The sequence below is a fragment of the Panthera pardus genome, unplaced genomic scaffold, assembly GCF_024362965.1.
Source record: "Panthera pardus isolate Hobbes unplaced genomic scaffold, ASM2436296v1 HiC_scaffold_7, whole genome shotgun sequence".
In the NCBI taxonomy this organism is placed as follows: Eukaryota; Metazoa; Chordata; class Mammalia; order Carnivora; family Felidae; genus Panthera; species Panthera pardus.
In genome coordinates, this window is record NW_026527002.1 from 20,507,641 (window position 1) to 20,523,682 (window position 16,042).

Below are 16,042 nucleotides of genomic sequence, written 5' to 3' on the forward strand. Positions count from 1 at the left end.
AGCTCCTTCCCCTGGACCTTCCCCGGGAACTCGGCATCTCAGCATCAAGCTGCTTTAAACTGCGCTGTGAGCATCTGTGCTTTATCTCAGTTTATTTTGTACATCTGTTGGCAAGACGGGTCCTAGGGTATCAGAAAAGCCCAAGAAAGATTATTTTTTGGGTCTGAGAATGCTAAAAACCTTTCCATATACATTAATGATAATTGTTTCTTTGCTCTCTGCCATTTCTGCTTACAAAAGGTTTCAAAGGAACACTCTACTTTCCCACAACAGGGGAAACCTGTACCTGGAATAAAAGATGATAAACGAGTACTTACCAGTGTGATGGGTGTTTTCCAGACTTGCTTGGTGCAGGGGGTGATAGGAATATTCTTGGTCATTTGGAAACTAATCGTTCCAGTAAAGTGAATTTTTAAATTTAAATAGACTCTTTCAAACCTTAAAAATTTAATTATTTTTTACTCTTTTACGGGAAAATCCTCCATTGGTCTTTCAGTTTCATAAACCTATCATACTCTGGGCAGCCACAGGACTTGAGATGACCATTGGATATGGCAAGGCAAGGGTTGTCTGATTGCATCAGTCTGGGTTATCCAGGAAACAGACGAGACAGAGTTAGAAGCATAAGAGATTTTTTTGGCAATAACGTTTGTGGAAAATAAAGGGGAGAGAAGTCAGTAGGGAAGGCCTTCAGATCACTGTACAGGCGTGACACCTGAGACCAGAAGGAAGGAGGACCAGGCAGGAAGATCCTCAGATGAAGTTATAGTCTGAGGAGGTTTCAGACAGCCCAGTGGGGAGCACCAGCATGCTGGGCAGAAATGGGGGGGCACCTTCCACCACTGCTGTGTCGGGGACTGGGGGCTCCCTCCACGCACTCCAAAGATGATGGCATCTGGCGTGGAAGTGTAGCACCCACAGAAACAGGATTGGGATACCCACAGTAACTAGAGGGAGAGTGGAGTTTATGGAGAGGTTGACGACGGCAAGATGAAGTTGTCTTCTTCTGATCGCTTCTGTTTTCTGAGTAAAATACGAAATGAAATCATCAGGAATGGGGATAGTACAATGAAGAGAGAATGGGATGAAACTGGGAGGGTGAGTGGATTAGGGGAACATAACCAGACCGCAGAAACTTCTTGAGACTTGTAGACATAAATTCAAAGTGACACTTGTAAGCAGAGTCACACAACTGTCTCCAGCCACACCCCCCGCTTGGATATAGGTGTGGAGAAGGCTGGGTCTTGCAAGGCCAGTATGACAGTGGGGCAAGGATGTTGAGGAGGAATGTAGATGAGGGCAGGGCTCATGAAGTGAAGGTGTGAGGGGTAGTCGTGCTCTGACCCTCTAGCACCCTCCAGCCTACAATCCACTCTTCTGCTGTGAAAGACATACCTCTATAGACTGCATCCCTGAGGCTCCCTTGCACTCTCTCTGACTCCTAGTTGACTTCGGCTGAGGGAAGGCACTGGCCAAAAATCAGAGGAGAGCTCTGGGGATTTATGGTCCCTGATTCCTCCTTGCCTTACTGTTTCTGGCAGTGGCTGTGGTTTCCTGTGGCCATAGCCCAGTCAGGTAGCCTTTCTCTCACTGTTCCAGCTCTCACTGGGCTCAGTGAGAGCTTATTCTCTCCTTGGCTTATTCTCTCCTTAGCTTATTCTCTCCTTGGCCTCTTCAGGCTGTTTGTGGTAATGGCTTCCCACATTCCTTATCCCCAGGAACTTCCCTGGCTCTTGTTACTTCCCTCTACCTGCCCGCTCCTCTGTGAACAGGCCCTTCACTAAACTCTCAGCAGTTTAACCCTTCTGAACATGCCATCTATCCCTTGCCAGTCTTCTGACAGATGCAGAGGACAGACCAATAGTGCTAAGACCTCTGAATGGGAGGCACCCACGGGGTTGAAGACAGTTGGGGTGGGACTAGTTGGCCCAAAAGGAAGTAGTCAGGGAGTGGGATGCTGGGAGTGAGTTCAGGTGTTGTGCACTCACCGGCCGTGAGGCGGTAAGGTCGTGATGAAGGGAGAGGGTGCGGAGGTGGAGGTAGGAGGAGTGCATTGGAAGTGAGGAGTCAAGGCACCAGGAGGCTAGGGGGCCTGACACACACTTTGCATGGATGTTCAGTCACCAAGAATGACTGAAGGAGCAGAATCAGAAGGGAGCCAGGGAAGGAGCCAGCTGCCAACGGCTGACATGAACGAGGAGGAGTCAGAGAGCTTAGCAGATGATTGCCACAGGGGGATAGTGGGTGGTACAGTTGGAGGGCATGGGTTTCCAGAAGAGTTGGGGCTTTTGAGCAAGGGAGAAAAACTGTCATCAGCCATAAGGATCATGCAAAACACCCACTCCACCCCTGAGTTCTATGGTATGTGAGGTGCAGGAGGGAAAAAATAGCCACCTTTCGACAAGGCACAAAGGAAAACAGGTTTCAGTTTTCAGTGTTCAGTTTTCAGTTAGAGCTGTAGCCAGGTTTCTGCATAAGACAGTGAAGAAAGTGGTGGAAAGTGTGGAGGTAACACAGCTGGGGTCCTAGGGGATAAAGTAGAAGGGTTAAGGGGCTGGTGGGGGGAGGGTTGGCTTTTAGTTTAAGTCACTAAGGGGATGAACAGAGTCATGTGGGGAAGAGACAATGGTGACGATGGGTGACGCTGGAGGTTTGCTTCTGGAGAGTACCAAGGTGGGAAGTGTTCTTATGCATGATAGAATTATCCTGATGGTCTTTTAGGGGAAAGTGGGGAATCTACTCTAATTTTAACTTCCCTTTTAGGATTAAGGAGATTATAAGGAGGGGTGACTGCCACTAAGTCCTCTAAGCGTGGGTTATGGTAGCGGGGAAAGTGGTCTTACTAAGGCTCTTGGGGCTCTGGAGGATTCTTTTAAGCAGGTTGGTTGCTCAGGTGTATCCCACTGTGGGGGCCATCGTGTGTCCAGCATAGTGCTGACCAAAGTGTGTGCAGTCACCACATTTTGGGTAAGTGATTTTTTGGCAAATGTACCTTGGGCCCTCAATTGTTGGGATTCTCAGGATATTTTCAGTGATTCAGAAAAGGACTGAAGGCAGATTATGTGGATTTGGGTCTACCCAGGAAAATGTTTGGCATAGGGTTGCTGTCGTTTTGAGAAATAGGAAAGAAACAGAAAGACGGTCTTTGCCATTGAAGAGTTTATCTCTAGTTGGCCGTATGAGACCTACCCAGGGATGAAAAAACACTTCTGAGATGACGTGAGAGTCACATGCAAGAAAGTGCCTGATTGAGTGAGAAGGAAAATGCGACTGTTGCATTTCGGCCCCTCCTATATGACAGAAGGATGAGAGGAGAGGAACTATTTGTTGCATGCCTACTGTGTTCCAGGCATTTTGCTTTCACATGGGTTATGTCATTTAGTCTTCACAAAAACCCTATGAAATAGGTGTTATTTTATTTTATTTAAAAAAATTTTATTGTTTATTTTTTTTATTTTTTTTTTTTCAACGTTTATTTTATTTTTGGGACAGAGAGAGACAGAGCATGAACGGGGGAGGGACAGAGAGAGAGGGAGACACAGAATCGGAAACAGGCTCCAGGCTCCGAGCCATCAGCCCAGAGCCCGACGCGGGGCTCGAACTCACGGACCGTGAGATCGTGACCTGGCTGAAGTCGGACGCTTAACCGACTGCGCCACCCAGGCGCCCCTATTGTTTATTTTTGAGAGAGAGAGCGTGAGTGAGCATGAGTGGGGGAGGGGGCGAAAGAGAGGAGGACAGAAGATCTGAAGTGGGCTCTTCACTGACAGCAGACGGCCCACGTGGGGTTTGAACCCACGAACCATGAGATCATGACCTGAGCTGAAGTGGGATGCTTAACCGACCGAGCCACCCAGGTGCCCTAGGTGTTATTATTTTAATTTAAAAATGGGGAAACTGAGGCTCAGAGAGGCTAAGTAATTTGCCCAAAGTCACAGGGCTAGTAATCTGTTTGCCAAGCCTGTTCTTGTTTCATGTAAGTACTCCTCCAGGAGCTTCACTTACCAGGATGATGTTGAACTTCCAGAGAACAGTGATTGTCAACCTAATCCATTCCCGACTATAGTTCCTGCCCTCATAGAAACACAGCACATTTTTTAAAAGTTTATTTATTTGTTTTGAGAGAGACGGGCCGAGAGAGAAGGAGAGAATCCCAAACACAGAGTCCAATGCGGGACGCGATCTCACAAACCTCGGGATCATGACCTGAGCCAAAATCAAGTCATATGCGTAACTGACTGAGCCACGCAGGTGCCTCACTTTTTTTTTTTTTTTTTTTTTCTTTTTAAAGCAGGTCATGGGGCGCCTGGGTGGCTCAGTCGGTTAAGCGTCTGACTTCGGCTCAGGTCACGATCTCACTGTCTGTGAGTTCGAGCCCCCGTGTCGGGCTCTGTGCTGACTGCTCAGAGCCTGGAGCCTGTTTCAGATTCTGTGTCTCCCTCTCTCTCTGACCCTCCCCCGTTCATGCTCTGTCTTTCTCTGCCTCAAAAATAAACGTTAAAAAAAAAAAAAATTAAAAAAAAAATAAATAAAAGCAGGTCATTGATCTGTTTACATGCCATTGTTACATCATATGTGGTAAGTTGTTAAAACATATAATTGCACTCATATTGTAAGGAATAAATTGTATTTCTATGAGGAAGCAAATTTGTTCCATTCATAGTTGGAAATTATATAATTTCCTTGAGTATAAATTTTACTCCTATGGCAACTGTAAACCAAATTTATAAGGCTGCACCGTTACTAGTAGGGCAGATTGGCGGGAGGTGACACAGCACGCCCGGAGGTGGGTCTGACCATTGAGGGAGAGCCGGCTGGTAACAGAGTCTGGGACCCACCTAGACCACTCCTGTGTTCCTCCAGGGCTAGGACACAAGTCGGCCCAGGACATGGGATTATGACTCTAGAGGCTTAAGGGGCCCCAGGTGGGCTTTCTCCCCTTTGACCTATTTAACTGATTTAACTTTGTTTCATCTTACTTTATTTAACACGTCAAGGGCCTGAGTCAAATCTTCTCTGGTAGAAGAGAGATCAGTTTCAGAGAGCAGTCAATGCCTAGGGAAGACATGGAAACGAGAGAGTAAATACTTCCAAGTTTCACTTTGAAGAGGAAGAGAAAGCAGGGTCTGCAACTACGGAGGAATAAGGGAGCCAAGGTAGATTTTGCGCAGGCTTTCGAATGATGTGACTGACAGTTGTGCGTGTGTGGATGACTAGAAGAAGGGATGACAGGGAGAGTTGAAGACACTGGGGAAATGGGAAGAGGTGGCAACAACAGACTGAGGTCTCTGTGGTAGACAGAGCATAGATAGAGGAGTAACTTTACAAAGGAGGGGATGCCAGTTTTCACCCCGAAAGGAAGGAGGAAAGGTCAGTAGGGACAAGGCAGTCGTAGATCTGTGAGTAGAGGTTCCCCCACTTGGGTGGTGAGATCAGGAGAGGCAGTGTAAGGAAGACTGGGAGCCAGATTCTTCTTCGGAATGAATGAATGGGGAGAGGGGGACAAATGGCAGTAAGAGTGGAAAGAAAGATGGCTGAAGGAACAGGGTTTTTTGTTTCTGTTTTTGTTTTTCCCAGGGTGGCACTGTAGCGATTTGGAGAGGAAAGAGATTGTCAGTCCCACTCAAGAAGGCTGAAGGAGATTAGTGGATTGAGGGGAGGGCTGTGATATAGCCAAAGCGAGTGGTGAAGAGAATGTTTGGTGGAACAGTCGAGGATGTAGGGGATTTTATTTATAATGGAATGGATTGTATTAGTCATAACTCTTCTAGTTGCAAGTGACTCAAAAGAGGACATAGTGGGCTGAAAGTTAACAGATTGAAAAAGAAAAAAAAAAAAAAACCAACAAAAAAAGCTTAGGGAGCTCTAGAGTGCCGTTGTGGATCTTAGAATCTAGAACCAGGCATTTGACCTCATCGGGACTCTCAACATATCTCCTTTTTTTCTGTCTTCTGTTTCAGCTTGGCTTCATTTTTCCCTGTTATAAATGGACTTTATTTACATGGCATAGAACATGGTTTCTTGGAAAATCTATCAGAATAATCCCAAGGAAAGACCCAGACTAGTCTAGCTTGGTAGCATGATCATTCCTGGGTCCATTTTTATGGCCCATTGTGGTCACCCACTTTTCCCTGTGGGTAGGGTAAGTGAGTTTGTTACTGGAGGGTGTGGAAGAAGGGGTGTTGGGCACATAAGAACATGAACCACCACAGGTGCTTCAGAGAACATGGTGTAAAGGTTCTGGAGGTGGAGGAACAGCAGGAAGTGGTTGGATCAGGGGAGAAAAATCCAACAGCAGCATGAGCATGAGTGAATGAGTGTAACAGAGGTTGAGGTGACTCGTATTTGAGGCAACGGTCGAGGACCGTGGAGACGTGTGTAGTAAGGATTCCGGAAACAATCTCAGCAGACACAGATAGACAAGGGGGTCTTAGTTTGAATTTGTTGTGCTTTCAAGAGGGTCCTAGTTCTCAGGAACAGACAGGAAAATGGTAGTAGGTAAGCATTTCCTGGGGAGGTTGTCACATTTGGGAGATGCCTCATAAAATAATTGGGCAATTACATCTGCCCGGGAGGCCATCCAGTAGATCACTTTCATCTGAGGAGAATGAAATAATGAACCCATCTTTCTGTGCAAAATGCTTTCTTAAACTGCTTTTAACATTAGGTCTTGTGCCTCAGGGAATTTGTGACTGATTGAACTGAGTTGATATCTTGGAGCCATCAAAAATGGTATAGGGCTCAGTGCCTCTAAGACAAAGCTTACAGCACCAATGAAAACAACTAAAATGTATATAGTTTCTTGCAGCCTCCCAAGTGCTGTTCATAATATTAATTTTTACCACATGTCAACCTAGAATGTAATGTTATTCCTATTTCAAATGAGGAAACAGAGGCTCAGCAAAATGACTTGTTTAAGGTTTTACAACTATTACACTTTCACTCCCAAGATGAAGAATGTGAATTCTATCTTATAAAATCTCATAATCTTATGTAAGATTTTACCAGAGAGCAAATTTGGTGTTTTGTGGAGTTTAATTGGTATAAATCAAAGTGAAATAATCATAAGGACTATGTGACTATATTCTGTCAATAATAACAACAACAAAAATAATAGCAACTGATATTTATTGGGTACCAAGCATTATGCTGAACACTATGGATATTTAATAGTCATAACAACTTATTGAGTTAGGTACTGTTACCATTCCTTCTCTTCAGATGAGAAATTGGTTGGACAAATACTATTGCTAAACCATTACCGTTAACCACCACCGCCAGCACCACAATGAATAAGAAGAGGAATTGAACGAATACAGAGAAATCAGTAGTTTACTTTAATTTGGGGCAGGAGTACCAGACTGGGGAAAACAGAAAGGGGTCTATCCCTGAGACTGTCTAAGACAAATGTTAAGTTTTGTCCCTGTGAAACAGGGCAGTTTTATTTCCTAGGCAATTTATCACTCCTTCTGAGATCACTCATAATCACTGGCATTTTCTTTGGTCTTCAGATTGCATCCACATCCTCAAATTAGAGCATAAATATTGCCCTGCTAAGTGGAGGGGGATTCAAAGAAATGAGTAACCAAGGACTAATTCAGCTGGGGATGTGGAAAAAATGGTGATGCTATTTACCTAAAGGGAGAATTGGAAGAGGGCAGTAATCAGGAATGTAAAATTGCACATTGATGTGTGGTCTTTGGGAGACAGCCAAATGAAGAGTTTCTGCAGTTAGCAAAGGATTTAGGCCTGGGGCTTTAGTGAATGATTCAAGTTCAAGCATACATCTGGAAATTGTTCAGCATGATGGTAATGGTTGACACCACTAAAATGGATTCGATCTTTGAGGTGGTGAATAAAAAGAAAGAAACAATGTATTTAGTCTGGGGAGTACCCTTAGCAAAGAGATTGAAAAGGGATCAGAAACTTAATTATGTATATGGCATTTAATAACAATGATTTTCAGAGTGCCTTTCAAACAGTAATTTCCTATGAAGCTTCCATAAAATCTGAATGATGAAACTTTTAAGCCCACCAGATTCTTTTACTCTATAATCCCAATAAGTGATTTATTTTAGGCTAAAATGCCCTTGCAAGGAATGTGCTGGTCCAAAGGATAGTATTATTACAAGTTATTTCCTCTGAAGTTGAAACTCATTAAAAAATACTGAACCAGACAAGTAATAAAATGAGGGAAAGAAAAGGAGAATAATTATATTAAAGAACTGAATTTTAAGAAAAATTGCTTTAAGTCTAGTTTCCAGGAAGCCAAGGCAAAAAGTGAACATGGTGAATTATCTAGACATCATCTCACGTATAGTTTTGAAACATGGTTAATGTTTAGTCTTACATGGATTCTCTCTTACCTGGAGTATCTCATGAATGGGTTTTACATGGGGTCTGGGATGCATGTATTTTTAAAAATTTCCCCAGGCAATTTTGATAATTAGCCAAATTTGATGAACACTAGTCTAATAAAGAAAGCACAGCAGTTCATAGAAAAGAAAACCTTTTATCCAGCTCTGAAATCTGAAAGGGATTTTGTTCCATGGAAACCAAAGAACACTGAATAATAAAATAGACAATGTCCTTGACAGGTAGCATTAAAAAAAAGATAGAGATTTTATTTGTGTGTATCTCACAGCAACCTTTGATAAATAAAAGCCAACAACCTGATACTAAATTAGAATTCTTTTTTTTTAAATTTACATCCAAATTAGTTAGCATATAGTGTAACAATGATTTCAGGAGTAGATTCCTTAGGGCCCCTTACCCATTTAGCCCATCCCCCCCTCCCAAAACCCCTCCAGTAACTCTCTGTTTGTTCTCCATATGTAAGAGTCTCTTATGTTTTGTCCCCCTCCCTGTTTTTATATTATTTTTGCTTCCCTTCCCTTATGTTCATCTGTTTTGTATCTTAAAGTCCTCGTGTGAGTGAAGCCTTATGATATTTGTCTTTCTCTGACTAATTTCGCTTAGCATAATACCCTCTAGTTCCATCCATGTAGTTGCAAAAGGCAAGATTTGATTCTTTTTGATTGCTGAGTAAGACTCCATTGTCTATACATACCACATCTTCTTTATCCATTCATCCATCGATGGACATTTGGGCTCTTTCCATACTTTGGCTATTGTTGATAGTGCTGCTATAAACATTGGGATGCATGTGTCCCTTTGAAACAGCACACCTGTGTTCCTTGGATAAATGCCTAGTAGTACAATTGCTGGGCCATAGGGTAGTTCTATTTTTAGTTTTTTGAGGAACCTCCATACTGTTTTCCAGAGTGGCTGCACCAGTTTGCATTCCCACCAGCAGTGCAAAAGAGATCCTCTTTCTCTGCATCCTCGTCAACATCTGTCATTGCCTGAGGTGTTAATGTGAGCCCTTCTGACAGGTGTGAGGTGGTATCTCATTGTGGTTTTGATTTGTATTTCCCTGATGATGAGTGATGCTGAGCATTTTTTCATGTGTCGGTTGGCCATCTGGATGTCTTTTTTGGAGAAGTGTCTATTCATGTCTTTTGCCCATTACTTCATGGGATTATTTGGTTTTTGGGTGTTGAGTTTGGTAAGTTCTTTATAGATTTTGGATACTAACCCTTTATCTGATATGTCGTTTGCAAATATCTTCTCCCATTTTGTTGGTTGCCTTTTAGTTTTGCTGATTGTTTCCTTTGCTGTGTAGAAACTTTTTATTTTGATGAGGTCCCAATAGTTCATTTTTGCTTTTGTTTCCCTGCCTCCAGAGACTTGTTGAGTAAGAAGTTGCTGCGGGCAAGATCAAAGAGGTTTTTGCCTGCTTTCTCCTCGAGGATTTTGATGGCTTCCTGTCTTACATTGAGGTCTTTTATCCATTTTGAGTTTATTTTTGTGTATGGTGTAAGAAAGTGGTCCAGGTTCATTTTTCTGCATGTTGCTGTCCAGTTTTCCCAGCACCACTTGGTGAAGAGACTGTCTTTATTCCATCGGATATTCTTTCCTGCTTTGTCAAAGATTAGTTGGCCATACTTTTCTGGGTCCATTTTTGGGTTCTCTATTCTGTTCCATTGATCTGAGTGTTGGTTTTTGTGCCAGCTAAATTAGAATTCTATTGGTATCAGAAAAGAATCATCTGGGTTGACAGAAGAAATTATATTCCTTGGTCCTCTCTAGAAATTCTGATTCGGTAAATCTGGGAGGTTCCAGAAATGTGTATTTGTAGTAAGCTCCCCAGTTGATAGCGATCCAAGTGGTCCAAGAGCACATTTTGTGCTGAGAGACTAGATGGCTAAGAGTATTCCTGAGAGTTTCAAGTTTAGATACAAAATTTTGAGATATACCATTTGTGATAGACATTTTTACCTTTTTTGAAAACTGAAACAGGAGAAGGAGGCTGGATTATCTACTTCCACAAAGTACGCTGGGAAGACTTCTGTGGTATGAAACCAGAGAGCTTCTGCTAATAAAAATTTTTCTTCAACTCTTGGGAAATATGAAGAGCATAGGTTGCTTTATATGGCTCCAGAGTAGATGTTAGTCTCACCCTAAAAGGAGGAAATGGATACTGAATGGATTAAAATCTCATGGAATTATGGGGACAAACATGGGAAAACTAAGTAACTGGTCTTTTGTTAGAGAAGTACTTTCCTCCAAACTTAAGTACCAAGGATATCACAGTAGTATTATAATCATGCACAAAGTAAGTTCATTATAGCCTGGATTGCTGCAGCCTAATTTATATTTGGAAACCTCTGATTTGGAAAAATACTATTTTCTTCAGAGGAGTGCTTCTATGGGGCCAAAGTTCTTAAAAACGCTAGTAAACATAAGTGAGGAAATCTGTCATTTTAGGGTTAGCTTGCCTGCAAATTCTGTAGTGGGTAACTTAACCAACCACAGAGAAAGTATTTGTTGAGAGATAGAGGCAGAATCTTTTTTTCTTTACATTGGCTAGTTACTGAATCTTAAATTCAGTTTAGATCTCAATGGGAGAAACTTGAACTATGATAGATCTTTAGTAGTGTACTGTGTTATGATTGGAATACAAAGTTGGGATCTACCATACAGCTATAAATAGCACTCTGCTGGCTTCGGGTAACCTCAGGTCTAGTTATCTTTAGATGGTTTCATACTGCAGTGGAACTTTAAAGGCCATGGACGTCCAGTTCACCTTCATTCTCCAGGTCCTACAGTCTAGATACTAGGTATAGGATTTCCTCTTAGGGGAATCTTTATGCTTGAGATTTGTATCCATTAAGGATTATGAACTTGGAAGATTCTTACCCTTTGGGCTAAGAGAACATTAAATAAGCATGTGTCTCTCATTGTTTACAATTCCTGAGGATTTTTGCAAGAGCAAATTCTATGACAAAAGTGCTTACTCCACTGGACTAAAAGAGTTGGAACTTACCCATTGCATACTATCACTATTTTGACATTAAAATGTTTAGTTTATATCACATTTATTTAAAAATTTCTTCTAAAATTTTTTATTTAAAATATTTTAAAAATATTTAAAAGTTTATTTAAAAATCAGTGCCAACAGGAAAACCCTTTCCCAATCTCTTCCGGAATTTTTTTAAGATGCCTTTTCTGGCATTAATGAAATTCTAACCCTTTTATTTCCTGATTTATCAATTTTAGACTTTATTGACTTTTTATTATCATAGGTGATGATTCAGCACTCACAACCTCTTATTTCCTTTCCTCTATTATCCTTATACCACATTAAAAAAAAAGTTTATTTACTCATTTTGAGAGAGAGAGGGAGGGAGGGAGAGGGAGAGAGAAAGAGCAAGTGAGCATGAGTAGGAGAAAGGCAGAGAGAGAGGGAAAGAGAGAATCTCAAGCAGGCCTTATGCTGTCAGCATGGAGCCCGACACAAGGCTCGATCCCAGGAACCAAGAGATCATGACCTGGGCCGAAATCAAGAGTCAGATGCTTAACTGACTGAGCCACCCAGGTGCCCCCTTAACACAATTTTTAGTCAGTGTTTACATTATTGCCTAGGTAGAATTGCAGAGACCAAAACTATTTCATAATTATTCCTTCCTTGTGTAGCTTATGTTTTTTGGAATCAGTGCTTGCCTCATTTTTTTCCTCCACCAGTATAGTTTTCTATTGTTACTTTGATCATTGTTTCAGTTGTTCAGCTAGTGCTGTTATAGGACCACCACAGATTTTTCCTCCCAAAGGCTCAGGAGTACCAGATAATCAATCAGTTTCCCCTCCAGAGATCTCTTTTTGAAGCCCCTACTTCCTCCTGCCCCGAAATAAATAAATAAATAAATAAATAAATAAATAAATAAATAGGATAAATAAATCTAGAGCAGGGTTTAGGCACACCTTTGCCTTAGAATGTACTTTTGACGTTTTTCTATTTTGGATTTACTATATCAGTTGTGTGCTTTTTCTTGTTCTTCTGGAGTACATTATCCAGCAGTTCCTGAGAGGTGCATGGCAGACATAAACTTTTTGAGTCCTTGCATTCACACATGGCTGATAGCTTGGTTGGTTATAAACTTCTAGGACAAATAATTTCTCCCTCAGATTATTGAAGGCATTATGTCCTAATACACACTGAAAAACAAAAACAAAAACAAAAAAACAGTGCCGTTTCGATTCATGCTCCCTTCCAAGTGATTCCAAATCCCCAATCCTGCTACCATACCCACAACCCAGAATCTTTGAAGATCTCCTCCTTAGCCCCTGAAATTTTATAATGTTAAGCTCAGAAATCTTATAATGTTATGACTTAGTGTGGGTTGTTTTATCTTTTTTGTATTGCTGGGCATTAGTGGACCCTTTCAACTGAAAGACTCATGTCCCTCAGTTCTAAGAAATTTTTTTGTACTTCTCCTTTGATAGTTTCTGCCCAATTTCAGTCCTTTTTTTCTGGAACCCCAATTACTTTGATGTTGTACCTCCCAGTTTTCTCCCAAAATCTTCTATCTTTTCCCTTCTGTTTTCCATCTTTGTTTTGTTATCCAAAATTTCTATTTATTTTAGTTATATCTTTACTTAATCAGGCTTTTTCCTAGAGCTGTTTTTCACAGCATCCTGTCCTTGTTTTACAAATTATAATACCTTCCCTTATCTAAGAACACTAATAATTAAAATATTTTTTTGTATACTCTTTTTTTCCCTATCCCTGCTTATTTTGTTCTTTCATTTCTTATGAACTTTGGATTTCTGTTTATATTAAGAGATATTGATTGGGAACTGTATATATGTGTGGATGGGCTTCCCTGTAGGGAGATATAGCTAATCTCTTGGAGAACTCCTATATAAATTTATGTAAAGTTCTTTTTTTTTTTTTTTTTGTCTGTACCATTCACTTTCTCTAGAGATGAAATTCCCAATATTCTATCTAACATTCATCTCCTTGGAAGCCACTGTTCTGGGGACAGGTAAGGAAAGGGGAACGGGAGTTCTTTCACTTAATTTTTTTTTTCTGGCCTTCCACTTCTAAGAATAAACTTTGGTTTCTTTTTTGGGGCAGCTGTTGCCTGGCTGTGTATCACTCGGGTATGTTGCACATATAAGCTTTCAACAATCCCACTTTTAGAACAGAGCACTGCCCCCACCTTCTGTAGCACCTGGTGCCTGTAAGTCCTAATCTTTTGAAAGGGTTGTTAGGGTGACTTGGCTCTTTTCCTTCCTACAGCAATTTCAGGATATAGTTTTATCCCTGCCCTAGCTCTATCTGTAGTCTTTCAAAATTTGGTTGTAATCTATGCGGTCCCCTCTTGCTTTCTGTCTTCTCAGGTTTATACGTTTTACTATTATTTTTTTAATCTATAACTCTGTATACTTAGTATGTATTATTTTTTATTGGGTCTTGGAAAGGAGTAGCAATAAACATGTAGTAAATCTGCCACAAATAGTACTGAATAGAATTACATTCTCAAAGAATAATGCTTACTGTTTTTTAAAACTGCCTATAATGTTAATGGATTTTAATGTGGATTTCTTGGGGATTCAGAATTTTAGCATTTATGTGCAATCTTTCAGGATAAAATTGGGAATATGCAGTAACAATATGGTAATATTGTTGAGGATTTAATGTTATATAATCCAATAATGGGTAAAATAAGCATAAACAGCACATAAGAGTCTTCATTTAATACTACTGACCTTTTTTTTTTTGGCTGGTAAAACACCTCTGTCCTAGTGATTACCCTATCCTTGATCAAGCTATTTTTGGTATCTTTCCAGAGATATTTTCTGCATCTGCAAGTAAATACACCTATACATATCCCTCCTCCATTTTAATTCCAAATGTTTCAGAAGGCCCAGCTCCATGGAGGTTGGAAGTAAGACTGTCACAATCAATGTTTCAAATATTGAACCTTTTTCTTCTATCAAAATGAAGTCTCCGTTCAAGCACCCTGCCCCCCCGCCCAACGGAATGGGGGAAAAGACCGATAATGGTGCATTTTCCCGGTCCAACAATGCCTGGAAGTTGGTAGCGTGTCTCACGCCGGTCCACGCTCTGGTAAGCACAGAGTGATTTGCAAGGGAGGTGGTGCTAATGTATCGTCCTGGCAGGTTGAAGAAACACCTGTACTTGAATCTTTTCTCGTTTTCTCTAGGATTTTAGCTTCCCTGCTACTAGCCAATTTTACTTTTTCTTGAAGTGACTATCGGGGACGTGAAGATACTCCCAAATAACTTAAAAACACTCAAAAACTCTCACAGAAATACACAGGAAAGGTTCAGTTTGCATAGAGTTGGTCCAGACATTCTGTGAGCTACTGCAGGGAACTGTTTTATCATACACTGGAAGGAAAGGAAAGCAATTCAGTAAGGAATCCATATTGCTCTAGAATCTTCCTGTGACTCTTCTTTATCTGAGAACAGACCTCACCCACTCTGGCTACAGGGGTAGGCATGTGACCAAACCTGGCCAAATTACAGTACCTTTTGTTCTGTACAGCTGAGACTGGCCTAAGGAAAGGGTAATGAGCCAGTGTAAGTCACGGAGTCCTTCCCCTAGGATTTTTTCAAACAGAACCTGAAAGCATCAGTTTTGCTTGCTGGTTATGAAGTGGTTAGGATATGAGCCCAGAGAGGCCTGTAGCCATGTCTCCTGCCTTGTGAAGAAGCCAGTCTAATCTGCAAAAAAGGAAATAGAGGTGAGAGGTTTGGGGTTGTATTGATGGGATCCATATCTTTATTCTTGTTCGCAAGCCTGGCTCCACCCTTATCCTTCTTAGGTTGGTTACATGTGCCAACCAACTTCCCCTTTTGCTTAAGCTAGTTGAAAATAAGTTTCTGTCACATGCAGCAAAATAGATCTTGCCTATTCGGCTCCAGTTCCATAGACCTAAGTGCCTCCTAGGTATCTCCGTCTGTATGTTCCTTGGTACTTCCAACTCATCTATAGTACAATGCATCTTTCCTTCCTTAACCCATTCTACCTTCTCTATTTCCTGTATTTTCTCATCCTGGTTATCAGGTCAACATCTACCCAGCTGCCCAAGCCAGAAATCTAGATCTCTACTAGACTTCTCCTTTTCTACTTGATCCCCCTCTTTCAAGATCTAGTAGTTTCTAAGTGCTATTCCTTTTCTTAAATACTTCTTATACCCTGTCTTCTACTACCTTTGAGACCCCTTCTCTGCTCTTTTTCTTCTCACTGTACTGAAAAGGCCAATCTCAGAATCCTTACCCAGTCCACTGTTGAATGGGGTTCCCTTCTGGTCCCAGATGATTGGTCTAGAGTAGTTACATAAAGGCTGGTCAGTAATATAAAAGACGGGATGGCAGGAAAGCACTCTTGAACAGGGACACTGAAGGTTAATTACACCAAGCAGGTCCTCTTCTAGGAGGAGATCTGCATCTGAGACACGTACAGGTCTACTCAGTTGTTGTGAAACAGAAGTTGAAGATATACAGAGAAAGGCAAAAGTGATGACAAGGAGAATGCAAATTCTTGAGTAAACAGAAAATGTGTTTAAGCAGAAGCTGTGAGTAATCCAAAACTACTGGGTATATTGAAAGGAGGGTATAGTAATTGGTTATGACAGAAACAAAGAGGAATGAAATCACAATGGTTGGG

At 41.3% G+C, this 16,042-nt stretch overlaps 1 long non-coding RNA gene across 3 annotated transcripts in view; it reads left to right on the top strand.

The window, feature by feature from the left end:
• Positions 1-5,002: 5,002 nt before the first annotated feature.
• LOC109269330 (uncharacterized) overlaps positions 5,003-16,042 on the top strand; it is a 28,522-nt gene continuing 17,482 nt past the window's right edge. For all 3 annotated transcript variants that reach the window (XR_008419887.1, XR_002081025.2, XR_008419888.1), the window contains exons 1-2: positions 5,003-5,156; positions 5,961-6,142. This is a non-coding gene — a long non-coding RNA (uncharacterized LOC109269330). The remainder of the gene's footprint in view (positions 5,157-5,960; positions 6,143-16,042) is intronic.